At 42.1% G+C, this 13,455-nt stretch overlaps 1 long non-coding RNA gene across 1 annotated transcript; it reads left to right on the top strand.

The window, feature by feature from the left end:
• Window positions 1-6,644: 6,644 nt before the first annotated feature.
• LOC119381259 (uncharacterized) lies at window positions 6,645-13,171 on the top strand. Its single transcript, XR_005181344.2, has 3 exons — window positions 6,645-6,753; window positions 9,079-9,177; window positions 13,103-13,171. It is a non-coding gene; the product is annotated as an uncharacterized LOC119381259 (long non-coding RNA).
• Window positions 13,172-13,455: the final 284 nt, after the last annotated feature.

Raw genomic sequence — 13,455 nt, 5'->3', positions numbered from 1 at the left:
ACTTTCGCCGCAGTACACCTGTGTCAAGTAAAAAAAGCGCAATAACCTTCTAGTTGTCACTGGACCCAGCACACTTTGTCATTTAAGTACACACGCTTGCACGCGCCGTATAATTACGAGTAATTGTATGATCGTCAACGTCTGAAAACTTTAGTGAAACAGCGTAACCCCTTGCCAATCTCAGTGCACTTTTTTTGCATGACATTAGTGCACTGCGGTGAAAGTGACTGAAGTGTGTCCGGACAGGATAGATCGGGGCCAGAAAGTTTTAGTAGCGTCGTCCTTTGCCGTTAAGATTCCCTTCTCGCGGTGGCGTTGGCGCTGTTTTTTTGGGAGATCTGTGGCCGTGTTCGCACAATCGGGATAGAGAGAGAGAAAAACTTTTATTTGTGCAAGAATAAGTGGTCTTCCTCGTAGGGTGCTCCATAGAGTTTCCTACAATACTTACTAGAGGGAACTCTGGCGCTAGTGTCTATGGGAGCTGCAACGCATGACGCTTCAGCCAGCATGGGAATGATGGGTAGTACACAAATTTGTCTAAACTTCGTTCTTTCGGCTCCGTTTGGCTCCGCGTCGGCTGCATCCGCTTTGTCGCAAAACTAAATTCAGCAAAAGTCGGTAGTTCCACTTCACCACTTTAACTTTTTTAGGCTAACCAAATCAAACCTGGTCACGAAGTTCACGGCGGTCTATTCTTTTATCCGAAACGAACGCCAAAACGCGGCAATAAACAAAGCCACAAGTACGTTTGAAGCCGCAAGCACGAAGGCTAGGCAAATTTGTGTACTACCCATCATTCCCATGGTAGCTGAACGATCGCAGCGCCAGAGTCCCCTCTAGTTAATTTTAGGAAACTCTATGGGGTGCTCCGCGTGCCCGCAATCGCAATCGGGAGGATCGCTCAAAATTTGTCTCTCCCGTGCAGATCGTAGTGTGTCCTTTTTTTTTTGCATGGCACAAATGTACTGTGGTGAAAGTCACTTAAGTGTTCCGCACGCCATAGATCAAGTCAAGAAATTTTTTAGAACCGCTGTCATTTATTATTATACGCCTTCCTTTTGCAGCTTCAATTCAAGTTTACCTGCTTTGGCATGTCACACCAGCAAGCATGCCTAAGGTAGGCTTCGCCTTCGCATTTCGAACCTTTCACGCATAAGCGTCTTCCATCTCGCGTACTACGGTCGGAAATAACCTCCTTGGTCCTGACTTATTCACAAAACAGTGAGCGAATATTGCGATTCGCGAGAGAAGCTGTCGTCAAGGGAGAAGGGCGCAGTGCTTATTCTGTGGACCAGACCACAGAATGAACCCCCGCAATTTGTGAGAAAAAAAAGAGAGATGGGCTGTTTGGGCCAGAGATCTTCAATCATACGAGTTGCGAAACTCCCCACAGGCTCCATTTATGAAAATCGGGGTACGCCATTGGCCGAAGTTGCAGGAGTATGCTGATTGTCGCGTCATCTGTTGATAAAAAACGAAACTAATAAACGCTCAAAACGACGCCAGCGTTGCGTGCGGCGTTTAGCAACTTGCGAGACGCGCTCGCAAGAAGTGACGCCGCGGTGCTTTGATGTTTTGTATTGCCGCCACCAGATGGCGCGACAATCTGTTAACTCCCGCAGAATCGGCGAGTTTCGGAACGCAGTTGGGCAACTGGTTTGGGCTACAGCGAAGTCTGGTGCGTACGGTCCACAGCACAAGTCTCTTTGGTGTGGTCCACAAAATAAAGCTGTGGTCTGGTCCACAGAATTGTATATTCTGCGGTATGGCGCACATAAACCGTCATCAAGATAGGTCGGCTGCTCGGGCTGCAGTACATTCTGCACGGCCCACAGCGCACTTTATTTTGTTGTCTGGTCCACAGAATAAAGCTGGAGTTTATTCTGTGGTCTGGACAACAAAATAGTCACTGTGTTCTGCTGCAGACACCATAGAGTAATATAAAAAAGGTTAAGAGAGGCCACTCCCGTAGGCCCCTGCGGCTGATTTGGGTTCGCAGCGCACCAAACGGAAGTGGGGAATCTTAACAGCCGCCTCAGAAATCGGAAATCGCAAAAAAAAAAAAAAATTAAAAATGCCCATCTCAGAGGCTATTATTTAGCTATAGGTAAAATTACACAGCCCCCGAGACTACTTCTGTGTGTGTGATTGTCTCGGAGGTCATTCATATATATATATATATATATATATATATATATATATATATTCTTTTTTTAACGCGTTATTTGCATGCATAAGTAGCTTCGTGTGTAAGCCACACGGCCAGAGCGGCGAGCACACAATGCCATTGTTTATGCACACACGGCAATCGTTGGGAGAGACGAAACATTTTGTTTGAAGTGACATTCTCAGTAAACACATACAACAGATGGGTGCACTGCACAATGCAAGACAGCTGCCACATGTTGAGAAATTGCACAGTAGGAATAAATAGGCTATATTTAGAAAATTCCCACAATACAATAAAAGTGCAGAAGACAGCATTAGCATCACAGAGGAAAAGGGGATTTCAGAGTGAAAAGGGGACGATTTTTCAGAGTGAAAAGGGGCCACTCGATTTAAGCGAATGAAGAATATGTATGACCATCCAAACACTGACTAGCTGAACGGCAAAATAGTGCGAAAGATACGGACATACTTTGATAGTTAGTTAATGATAACCACAACTTCAAAATTACATCTTGGAAAGGTGCAAAGGGCTACCTGTCGTCTCGCGGAATCCTGAACCACTTAGTACCACGCTCTCTCCCTATCCTGCCGTTGTTGCACCACGCAGCGCAGCAGTAGCTGCCGTAGTACTTGACTCCGGACGGCATGACTTGGAAAAAGAGAAAAAAAGTTTACCGTATTTTCTCTGGCCTTCGCGCAAATTGTCTCCGACGCACTTCTCAGCGCCCTTTCGCGAAAAACAGTCCCAAGCAGTTGCCGCAGTGAAAACAAAGCAACCTTCGGTGCATGAACTACTGAGGCAGCATTTAAGGAGAATATTACGTCGTAGCCACGGCCAACAAACACTGTTCTCATTTCTCAAGTTCTCTCTAATTCGGCTCTTCACATAGGCGTCAAGCAAACTGCGAATACCACAAATAACGATTCTAAGCATAACTGCACTCTTTCACACATTTGCACACCCACGCAGTGAATTAGAACAGCGTGTAACGGCATTGTATGTACAAAGAAAACCTTACGACGCAAGCGGCGACTCATTTTTGGCGCCAAGAAACGATTTCTTCGCTAACGTGCTGCGCAGCATTTCAAGTTGCTATTTCTTAATGCAAAGCAATTCACGAGCATCATAAGCGAAGCGTGAAGCACAAAGAAGCTTTCGGCGCTAAAGCACAAAGTGCGTCAAAAGCGACATATACATTGCAAAGTAATGAAGGGAAAAAAGAACCTAATGAAGGCGTTCTTACCAAGCAGCCGCCAAGCAGAGTGACTTCCCGGCAGACGATCCCAGCGAATTCCACGGAGCAGGTAGAGCCAATTTTGTATGCGTGCCGGCAATCCTGACCATATATGGTCATGACAGCTACCAATCGATGATTTCGAACTGTCCAATCGCTGACGATAAAAACAGATTTAGAGCCGCACTGCGAGCCAGCGGAAGCCACTGCCGCAGCCACATAGACTGACAAAGACAAGTAGATGTATCGTGAACCAGCAAAGGTACTGCAGTAGATAACTAGTACGCGCGTTCTCTTGGAAACAGGGAGTGACGTGCTGCCGTCTAACGGCTGGCGAGAAGCTGCGTAGCTTCGCCGCTTATAGGCTTGTGTGTCCACTCTTGTCATTTTCTGTTACTCTATGCAGACACGATGAAACACATACGAATGCAGAACTTCTGCATTCGTGTGTGTTTCATCGTGTCGAGTTTTGTTCATGCGGTCGACTTTTACGGCGTTGCTTGGCATTGTATGTTGTACGTATGTTGTGGTTTCTGACCGTAAGAGAAAGCTCTTCAATCGGTATTATACGCGGGTACCGGGCGAATAGTCACCAGATGCCGGCCGTGCGATTCAAATATCTGCGACTCCTTTGTTCAGTGAACACCTTCAAACGTTTCCGCACGTCAGTGAGTAGCAGTGCCGCAATCCTTTCTCGACGACGCGCTCTGTGGCCCTGGAAAATGCCTTGACGTTCGGGGATGCCGGGCGCGGGTAGCTTGGCCATTCATCGCTTGGTGCATCGCTTGAAAACCGATGGTCAGCCTGCAGTGTACGCCGCCGGCGTGCTTTCTTGCCAGAGGTAAGTGATATTGAAGGTTACGCTTCGTACATTGTGAATTGTTCTTTTTGCAGTACGCGTTGTCGCCGAAGAAAATCGCATAATGTGTTGGTACTGTATGCGGTTGTAGTCGTGTGGATTGTTCTCGCGCATGACGTTTGTCAAGAACGTAGTCGGTAGTTTTATAAAGTTTTGGTAATTAGCTCGCTTGCACGCACTGCTCTACTTTAATATTTGCTGAAAGGAGCCAACATTTTCGTCAGGCACATCATTGTCATGCGTTTTATGAATGTAATTTACTCTTGTCAACTTACTTAAAGTAACGCCACGAAACTGAAGCTTCATTCATTTCTTTCGCACGAGCTCTGAACGAATAATCTTGTCACCGCGTTGTGCGGTGAATCGTGAATCGGTACAATGGAAGAGGTAATGTGTATCTAGGGGTATTTTCTTTAGGCGTGCATTTTATGTGTCATTAGGTAACGTGACCCTCAAAAGCGTATAGGTTAGCATTCTTGGACATTGCTTATCGTCTTTCAAGCTACAGCTAATGTAGATTTGCTAAAAATGCAATTTATGCAGCACAACACTGTATGTTGTTCAATTGGTTTGCCCCATTTTTAACCTTTATGCGCATTGACCTAATTTGACAAGCCGTACTTTCAGCTGAATTTTCAATTGCTTTCAGCACTAATATGTGCGTCCGTGCATTGAAGTCCCACCTCTTATCGCATAATAATGCTGGTGAAGAACAACGCTTGCCTTTATTTAGCCATTTATCAGAGCTCTGCTCCCCTCCTCAAAGAGCAAACTGCTGCTGGCACACCTGCTTCGGCTTTTCTTTTTTTTTTAATGCTTAAGTTTTTCGCAACGTACTGCAGGTAGCAAACAGCAGTGCCACGACTAATAGTGGAGTGCTGACCACGCAGTCCAGAAGGTGGCCGAGGCAAGCGTGCCATAGGAGGTGCTTATTCAGGCAGAAGAAATAAGCATCTGTAGTCAACGTAAAGGTAATGTACAAAGTTCCATTTAATGAAGAAGAATCTTGTTTTGAGCTAGTCACGTCGAAGGGAAACAATGAGTGCTAGATAAATGAGATGGAAATGCAGAGCAACAACATGATGTATGCCAGCAACCAACTTAAGTTTATTCATGCAAAAGGGTTATTTCCAACTGGTTTATTCGGAAGAAGAGCCCAATAGCTTCCACAAATAGGCATAACTGGCAGTGGTTGCACGTCCTGTTAGTCTGTTCGTGCACTCATTATTATGTGCCACTTACTCCTGTGACCTTCCACCAAGGTGAAAAAGGTGAAGACATAAACAGCAGCAAGAAGGCTCTTGCTAGAGAGCTCAATTAAGATAGTGTTACCATAGTTTTTAGTTTCACTAAACCAGCTAAGCTATTGAGAGCGTAATCCATGTGTTTGTCACCTTGGCCAGTGGATTTTGCCTGGGAACATGGCTTAGTTTGGCAAACATATATGTTCCCTTTCTGTAAAACGTTGTACTGGTAAGTGGAATTGTGCCAAAAATATTAAGGTTTATGACTCTTGCAGCACACATTGTTGTACAGGGATGCTATCTTTTTCATAAATGCAATGCATGGTGCCTGAAGAATATAGCAGCCCACTTTAAAATTTATAGCTTCATGACTGCATTATCTGGAACAGACTTTTCTGTATACTGTTTGTTTCTGCAAAGCTTCAACCTATCACCTGCAATTTTTCAAGGCAAATTAACTGAATTTGCTGTGTACATTTGACTACACAATTTCATCACTTATGCTAAACAGGCGCATTCTGCATACTGGGAAATGTTACCTGAAGCAACATTTTGCTGTGATTGCAGCTAAGTGAGAACAAATGGGTTTGTATTGTCTGTCCATCTGTCAATACCATTACACAGGCTTGTTAAGTGCATTGAAGTAGCTTTAGCAATGCAATTGTAGCTACAGAGCCAAAAGAGGCAGCCAATTTCAACAGCAGAGTTCCCTCTGCATATCCCACTTTCCATTAAGGGTATTGTTTTGCGATACCTTAAAGTCAAAACTTGCTCAATTACACACTTCTTCGTGTCTGACAAACAGGAATTATGATAATTCTTTATATCTCATGTAAAATTATGCCATTGTTTTTTTTTCATATTGTTACTTTGCATGCATACTTTACGACTGCACCCTCGCCAACCGAAGCTTTACTACTGTTACATTCTGTCATTGGTGAAAAAAAAACAGGCCAGGGAAAGCAGTATCATGGCCTGTAATGTAGCAAAATGCTGCTGTCGCATTGATTAGTCTACAGCTGAATTTAATGAGAAAGGGCAGCAATGTAGGTCATATGTGGATGTTTGCAGACCATAATTATGTTGTGCTCATTTTGTTATCGCAGGAAGCACCTTCAAAAGGCAGTGCTACAAGGATGTGAGCAGCAGTTTCCCTTCAACGAACGGGTCAAATTCGTGGAAGCCATGTGCCTGCTGCTTCTGGCCTACACAAACATGCAGCCACCATAGTAAAGTTCTTGCAAAGGTGTGATGCATCCCTATGCCGCATGGATTCAGCATGTTTTAATTGCCTGTTTTTTATAACTTATAGTGATATGTATACAAGTGTACTTCCTTGCAATGTATGTTTACATTCTCTTAAAGGGCCGGTCAGCAGGCTCTGACCTCTTTTTTTACACCTCCCAAACAAGCTCGCTAATTCGTACAGAGGGCCGCAGCAATCGCATTGTGCAAATATCACAGACACTCCATTTCTAAAAACAATAACCGCGCCTCCTCTTCAGTACTTGACCAGTCCTCTTTGCTAGCAAGTAGTGTAATGTTGCTTATGAACAACATTAAGTAATGCTGACTGTCGAATAGTCCTCTGCAGTATGAAACGGTATTTTGGCTCTGCGATGGTGCAGTATAGGCTGTGTGGTTGTCACGGGTGTTGTGAATTTATCTTGCCATTGCGTTGACCTGTGCTTCCTCACCACATCGCTCTGGCACAATGCACATCGACGAAGCCCCTCTTCACGACGGTGAGGCTGAGTGAGAAATTGAAACCAGCTGGAGTGCTTGTTTTATCCCCTGTGTCTTCATTATTACACCACTTAATCAAAAAATTCTTGTGGCAACATGTTCACATTGTACAACCGTGCAGTTATCACAAATTTTAGACTCCGGGGTTGTTTAGTGGCCCTTAAGCTTTATTTATGAATGGTAAATTCATCCGTCACGTGGCTTCCTTTATTTGTTGCAATGCTCATTTCTAAAATAGCATGTCGGCTTCTGTGAGTGGTAATTTATACATTTAGCATACAAAATTTCATGGTATATGCAATAAGTGCCATTATGGATTTTTCATTGCACCAGAGCAACCTTTTTGCCCTGTGGCAGCCACATGGAAGTTCATTGCTATGCTGCTTTGATTTTTTCAATCAATGCATTTCACAGTCCAGGATGTTTGGTGTATTTGCATCTTGAGGTGTTTAATATCATACAAGTAACGGAAATTTTTCTGTCTTTTAGTGTTTACTTTTCAGCTATTTAACTGTGGTTTTCAGAGCTATATGTAGACAGGAACTTCGATTCTGCTAAGCTTTGGTTTGAAAAGAGAAGCTGAACAGGAGTTCCTTAGGTTTATGCCCCGAGCACCAGCCCTTTGGGTTACAGAAATATCTAAACTGCATAATGTCTGTAGCTACTTGTTTAATTGCATGTCTTTCTTCAACCTACAGCTCTTTCCATAATCCTTAACATTAACCTGCATTACCAAGTGAACATCCCCCGCTATAATACAGTGGTTATAATGCTGAGCTGCTCATCTGAACTGTGCAGGTTCGATCCTTGGTGCAGTGGTTGCACTTTTGATGAAAGTGAAAATCCTAGAGGCTCATGTGCTTTTAAATTGACGTTCACATTACAGAACACCATTATAATTATTACATCAGCGAGGGAACAGAGTGGTAATTCTAGATCGTATATATATTTTAGAATAACAGAGAGCTGAGCTAGTTGGTAGGTATTCATGTTAAAACGGCAGGTCATGCAAACATGGACACGAAAGAAGTCAAGAGACCACTAATGCCAACTGAAAATGTGGACAGTGGCACAAAATTAAGTAGACACAAAAGCTTATCTGCGCATGCCCAGGCAAGAGGAAATACCTATCAATCCGGCACGTGCGATAGTCTAGGTGAGAGATAACTTCTCAAGCACATGATTTCTTCTTTGTGCTAGTTGATCAATGATTGGCTCCCGCGTGCACTGCCATTATCGATATGCCAGGCCTCGACCATTGGACGCATTTCTTCATTCATGTGCTTGTACAAAACTGTGCATTCATTGAATTTTGGCATGCATTTACGCTCTCGACAATGTAAAGATAGATTAGGTGATGAGCCTCTGGTTAGCGATCTTGGCGTTTGAGGTGTCTTGACTCTCTTGTATCCATGTTTGCATGCCCCATCTTTTTAACATGTATTCATATAGTGTGTAAGAGAAATAGGTTATCTAGTGAGTTACTTGGAAATCAAGTTGAGGGCAGACACTAAAATAGCAGTGTAAATTAAATTTAAGTGATGAATGCATTGAGCTGCATTAGAAAATGATATAACGGGGAAATATAGCCGCTTGCTGCTTGCTTATACTCGTCTCAGTTTTTTTTTTTGTCTTCTATGCTTTGACAATGACCAGGTGTTGTCTTGGATGCTACTAATAGGTTATGAGCTATACATAGACGGAGCAGCGGCTGTTTGGATGCTCCTTAAACGGTTACCTCATGGGGCGATAAAAGTTAATTTGTGTTACGTGAGGCATGCTCAAAAAAGTGAACTTGTTTCTGATGTTTTTGTTTTCCTGGCAGACATTCTACACAAACTTGCCCAAAGGCGGAAGGAAGGCACGCACAGATGGACACAGAAATCACGGGGCTGCCACAGAAGCTATGAATGAGCATTAACCTGTGCGTATGTGTCTTAAACTTTTCGCTGAAGCCTTCAATTTTGGCTGGACATTCTTATCCATGCTTTGTATTCCCTGATTTGTAGTGCAATATTTTTACACCTTGTTGCTTACACAGCTGCATTGCACAGCAGAACACTAGTCTGGTACAAAGCCCAAAAAGTTCCACCCAGATGAACAAATGGCGGCAGCCAGTTGCTTCCGCAATCAGTGCAATAGTGGAAGAAAACAGCGCAAAAGATGAAGCACAAAGAAAGGAAGATAAACAGTGCTGTGCTCGTGTGCTGAGTCTTCTGCACTGCTTTGTTTTTACTATATCGTACGAACCAAGCATCCATTTTAGCTTATGTAGTAGTCCAGCTCATACACTTATTAGTGTTTTCCAGCGGCAGGATTACCGGCTATCTGGCTTGTGAATTCAATCTAAAGTGCATGCCTATTGGTGTAGACTTGTGTGAATCCATCATTGAGATGGAAATGCAGCTGCGTTTTAATATTTTAGGCAGTATAGCTCGTGAATGGAATTTGGAGCTGTGACAGCAACACTTTTAGAGGGGGCGAGTTACTAAATTTTTGTAGACTTGTGTGCATCCACCATTGAGATGGAAATGCAGCTGTGTTTTATTATTTTAGCCAGTATAGCTCTGAATAGAATTTGGAGCTGTGACAGCAACACTTGTAAGGGGGCGAGTTACTAAATTATTGTGTATATCTCTATGTTTGCATGTTATAAAAATATAGCTGGTTAAAATTAGTCCAGACTTTACGCTATCTCTTAACATATGACCTTCCGTGCTGTTTGAAGGCATTGAACCATATGAAATGCATTGTGCCTTTGTGTGTGTGCCAAAGGTTAGGAGTCGTTATACTAGAGATAGACAAAAATAGGTCAGAGGTTAAAGTATTTTTTTCACAATCAACTCCTTGCGGAGAGTTGTTCATAGCAGGGTTTTGAAGTAATTTAGCAATACAAGCAGATTAGTGTTTTGTTTTAGTGTCTGACAGTGCACACTGTTTTATTTTAGTACCTATTGTGAAGTTTCTTGGAGGTTTGCCTTCACTGCACAGCACATCGCTGTTCTTGCACGGTATTTCAGATAGAAGTATTGCTTAAATCTGCAACAATTGGACTTGCACTATATGAGCACAGGGGCACCCACGTGAATTCTGTGCCAATGTGCTCTGTAGCGAAGGTCAAGGAACGAGACTCCTTGTGCAGGCTAGGGATTATTCACTTCAGTAAATTTTTTCTTGCTTACCACCAAGCAGTATATTTTTTTAAAATGGAATATAAATTGTTAGCAAAGTGTACCACACAATAATGTCTTGGCGACATTTCTGCTGGGAATGCTACATAGCAAAAGCTAAGCTGCAATATGGGTCAAAAAGCTATTTTTTCCGACTCTGTTACAGTTTGGGTTTAACGTTTCTGTTTATGTTGTTTTCACGGTAGTTTTATGACAAAGTGTATATCTATTTACCTATTTATTTTATTAATTAATTAACTTCTTTACTTATTTACTTATTACTTGACAATACTGCTGACACCAGTAAGCAGTATTGCAAAGTGGGCTTCAATGATAAGTTACACATAAAATAACCTTGCAAAGCAAGAACTGGAGCATAACATATACAAAACACACAATAAAGCAAGAACATCTATACAACTGTGTTAAGCAAAATAATAAGGGAACAGCACAAAAACAAAGGCAATGAACTTTAGACAATCAACTGTGGGTATTCAATACGAAAGAATTGGTCTTTCTCCTGATAAATGTTAACATTAGAACTTCAGCATCTTGCAATGTTTCCTCGTGGCGGAAAAATGTAACTTGAAATGCAAATTAGTAAACTATTTTAGCCATGAAACACTGTCACCTTCAGATTAAAGAAAGAAATATTTTGCATTAAAATGGGAACAAACAGCGCTGGACACGGGATGAAGGAAGATTAATATACGAGAGTGCTGTCGCCTTCGTCTAGATTTTTTTTTTCTTCCCGTGTCCAGCGCTCTTTGTTCCCGTCATAATCATGTACTAACCAGCCCAGTTAGGTGCTCTCCTAAAATATTTTGCTCTAGTTTCTCAAAGCAATAACTTTGTATAAGTTATCTTGCATGGCACAGTTTCACATCTGTAGATGGATGGATGCTATGGGTGTTCCCTTTAAAGCGAAGTAGTGACATGCAAGTGGCCAAGCTCAATTTTTGAATTGGCCTAATGCCTTTCCTACCTGAATAAAATTTCTTTAAAAAAACTTATAAATTAGTAGCTTATCTTTTGGCATTGTACATAAGGACACTTCCTTTTGTGCATGTTTGTTTTTGGCTGTTCTCCCTGTTTTTCCACTACCAATTGTCCGTCTGTCCTTATTTCTCTTGCGGAGATGTTCATATTTGTCCAGCTTTCTCTAAATCTAGGGCTTCATGAGAGCTAGTTCACAACACGCACATGGGTGGGCATTTTTAAATTTATTTAAAAGGTGGTCCGTCATTTCCATATCTCTCTCCCAGCCAGTACATGTGACGCCTACTTACTGGATCTCACTTTATGACTGCATATTCTAAGGCAAGATCACCTCGCTTCAAACATAGCACTAGCTTATCATAATATGCTTCCCTCCTTACTTCGTCCTTATCCTTCCGATAGTTACTCAGAGCTGTTCTTTTTTAGTATTTGCTATCCATTAAATCATCTCCACCTCTCTGACATTGCGCCTAACGCTTATCGTGCATGAAGTTTAATGCACGCTCTCAGCATCACGAAATTTCGTTCTGGAAATTATCACTTGATTACAGGTAGGATCTTTTTAGCAGAATGATCTTTTTCAACACCAAAGGAGTTACTTGAAAAACCACCTTGTATACTTAAAATGGGGATAACTAATTCATAGCTTGTTTATTAGAGTTAACCTCTTTCAATTTCCTTACGCTTGTTCTTTTTGTTGTGCTTGCCTCAATGTCTGTAGTCTATGGATCTGGTATATTTAGAGGGTTGAATAGCCGGTCACCTGCTTATGACACTGCAGCTTAAGTATTGCACTCACTATCATTGCCATAGAATCATTTGGTAGAGTTGAGGTTTGTAATGAATGTAACGAAATGTACAGCTCATAAAAAAAATTGCTGAACAACGAATGTTGTTGGAGCTAGTGTTTCGACAAGAGGACTCGTCTTTATAGGTGCAGGGAATCGCATCAAGGTTGCTGCCACAACCTAGATACATCATTTTGTTGAAACATTGGCTCCAACAACACGCTTTGTTCAATGGTTTCACATTCATTCAAGCTGCCATCTTCAGCTCAACTTCTGTCGCGTTAAGATGTACAGGATATACAAATGTCATGTTGCGTTCTGATAGAATTCAAGAGCTTTGACAGCAAGCCTTGCTTCTCAATAATTCTGACCCTTTACGTTTCCGCTTTAATCTTTGTCATCTTCAGCCTTAATATATGTCCACTGCAGCAGTAGGCCTTCGCAGTGGTCTACAATTCGCCTCGTCTTGTGCGAGCTTGTTCCATTTTATACATGCGCAATTCTTCATTTCTTCACCCATGTTACTCTCCGCCTTCTCGGCAGCATTAAGTAGTGCAAAAATGTAACTTGAGACTTTTGCTGCTACATCATGACAATAATTGAATAAATTGATTATGCACGTACATAAATACCCTTGCAGTTAGAATGTAGTGTGTTTAATCCTGAATTCTTCTGTACTATAGCACTAAGTCTTCGTGAAATCATATTGCTTCTTCTTCATATGATCAGAACGAGTCCAGAAATATCTGCAAAATACCGTTTCTGCTTTTTTGATTTCTGAAACAGTGATGCTAAGGGAGGCCATGTGCACATGCACCATGGCAATGTTTAAATGGGTATAAATTCTGAACATTGCTGTTGCTCTAGGTGTTTTCTTTCACTTCCTTTTCAGATGTACAGAAAGGAGCGAAGTGGAGCTGTCCATGGGCCGTGCACACAGTTTCATAAGCAGGCTTGCAACCCTTTTGACAAATATGTTCCTGAATACATCTGCCAAAGTCGCATTTAAAGAAGCACGTAGTAGTGTACTGCACTGTTTATTTGGTATGCTTCCGTCATCAGCAAGTTCACACAGTACAGTGCATCTACACATGGCATGCTACCCCCACATCTACCAGCTTGGGATGTGTAGCTTGATTGTAAAATGTTTACTTTGACTTAACACAACAAATATTAACAAAATGACATGAAAGTATTGCCACCTATGCAGGCGACATTCTCAGTATATGCTGGCAAATATAAGCA

This window comes from Rhipicephalus sanguineus, chromosome 2, assembly GCF_013339695.2.
Source record: "Rhipicephalus sanguineus isolate Rsan-2018 chromosome 2, BIME_Rsan_1.4, whole genome shotgun sequence".
Taxonomy (NCBI): Eukaryota; Metazoa; Arthropoda; class Arachnida; order Ixodida; family Ixodidae; genus Rhipicephalus; species Rhipicephalus sanguineus.
Note: the sequence above shows the minus strand (reverse complement) of the source record. Positions and strands in the feature narration are given on the sequence as shown.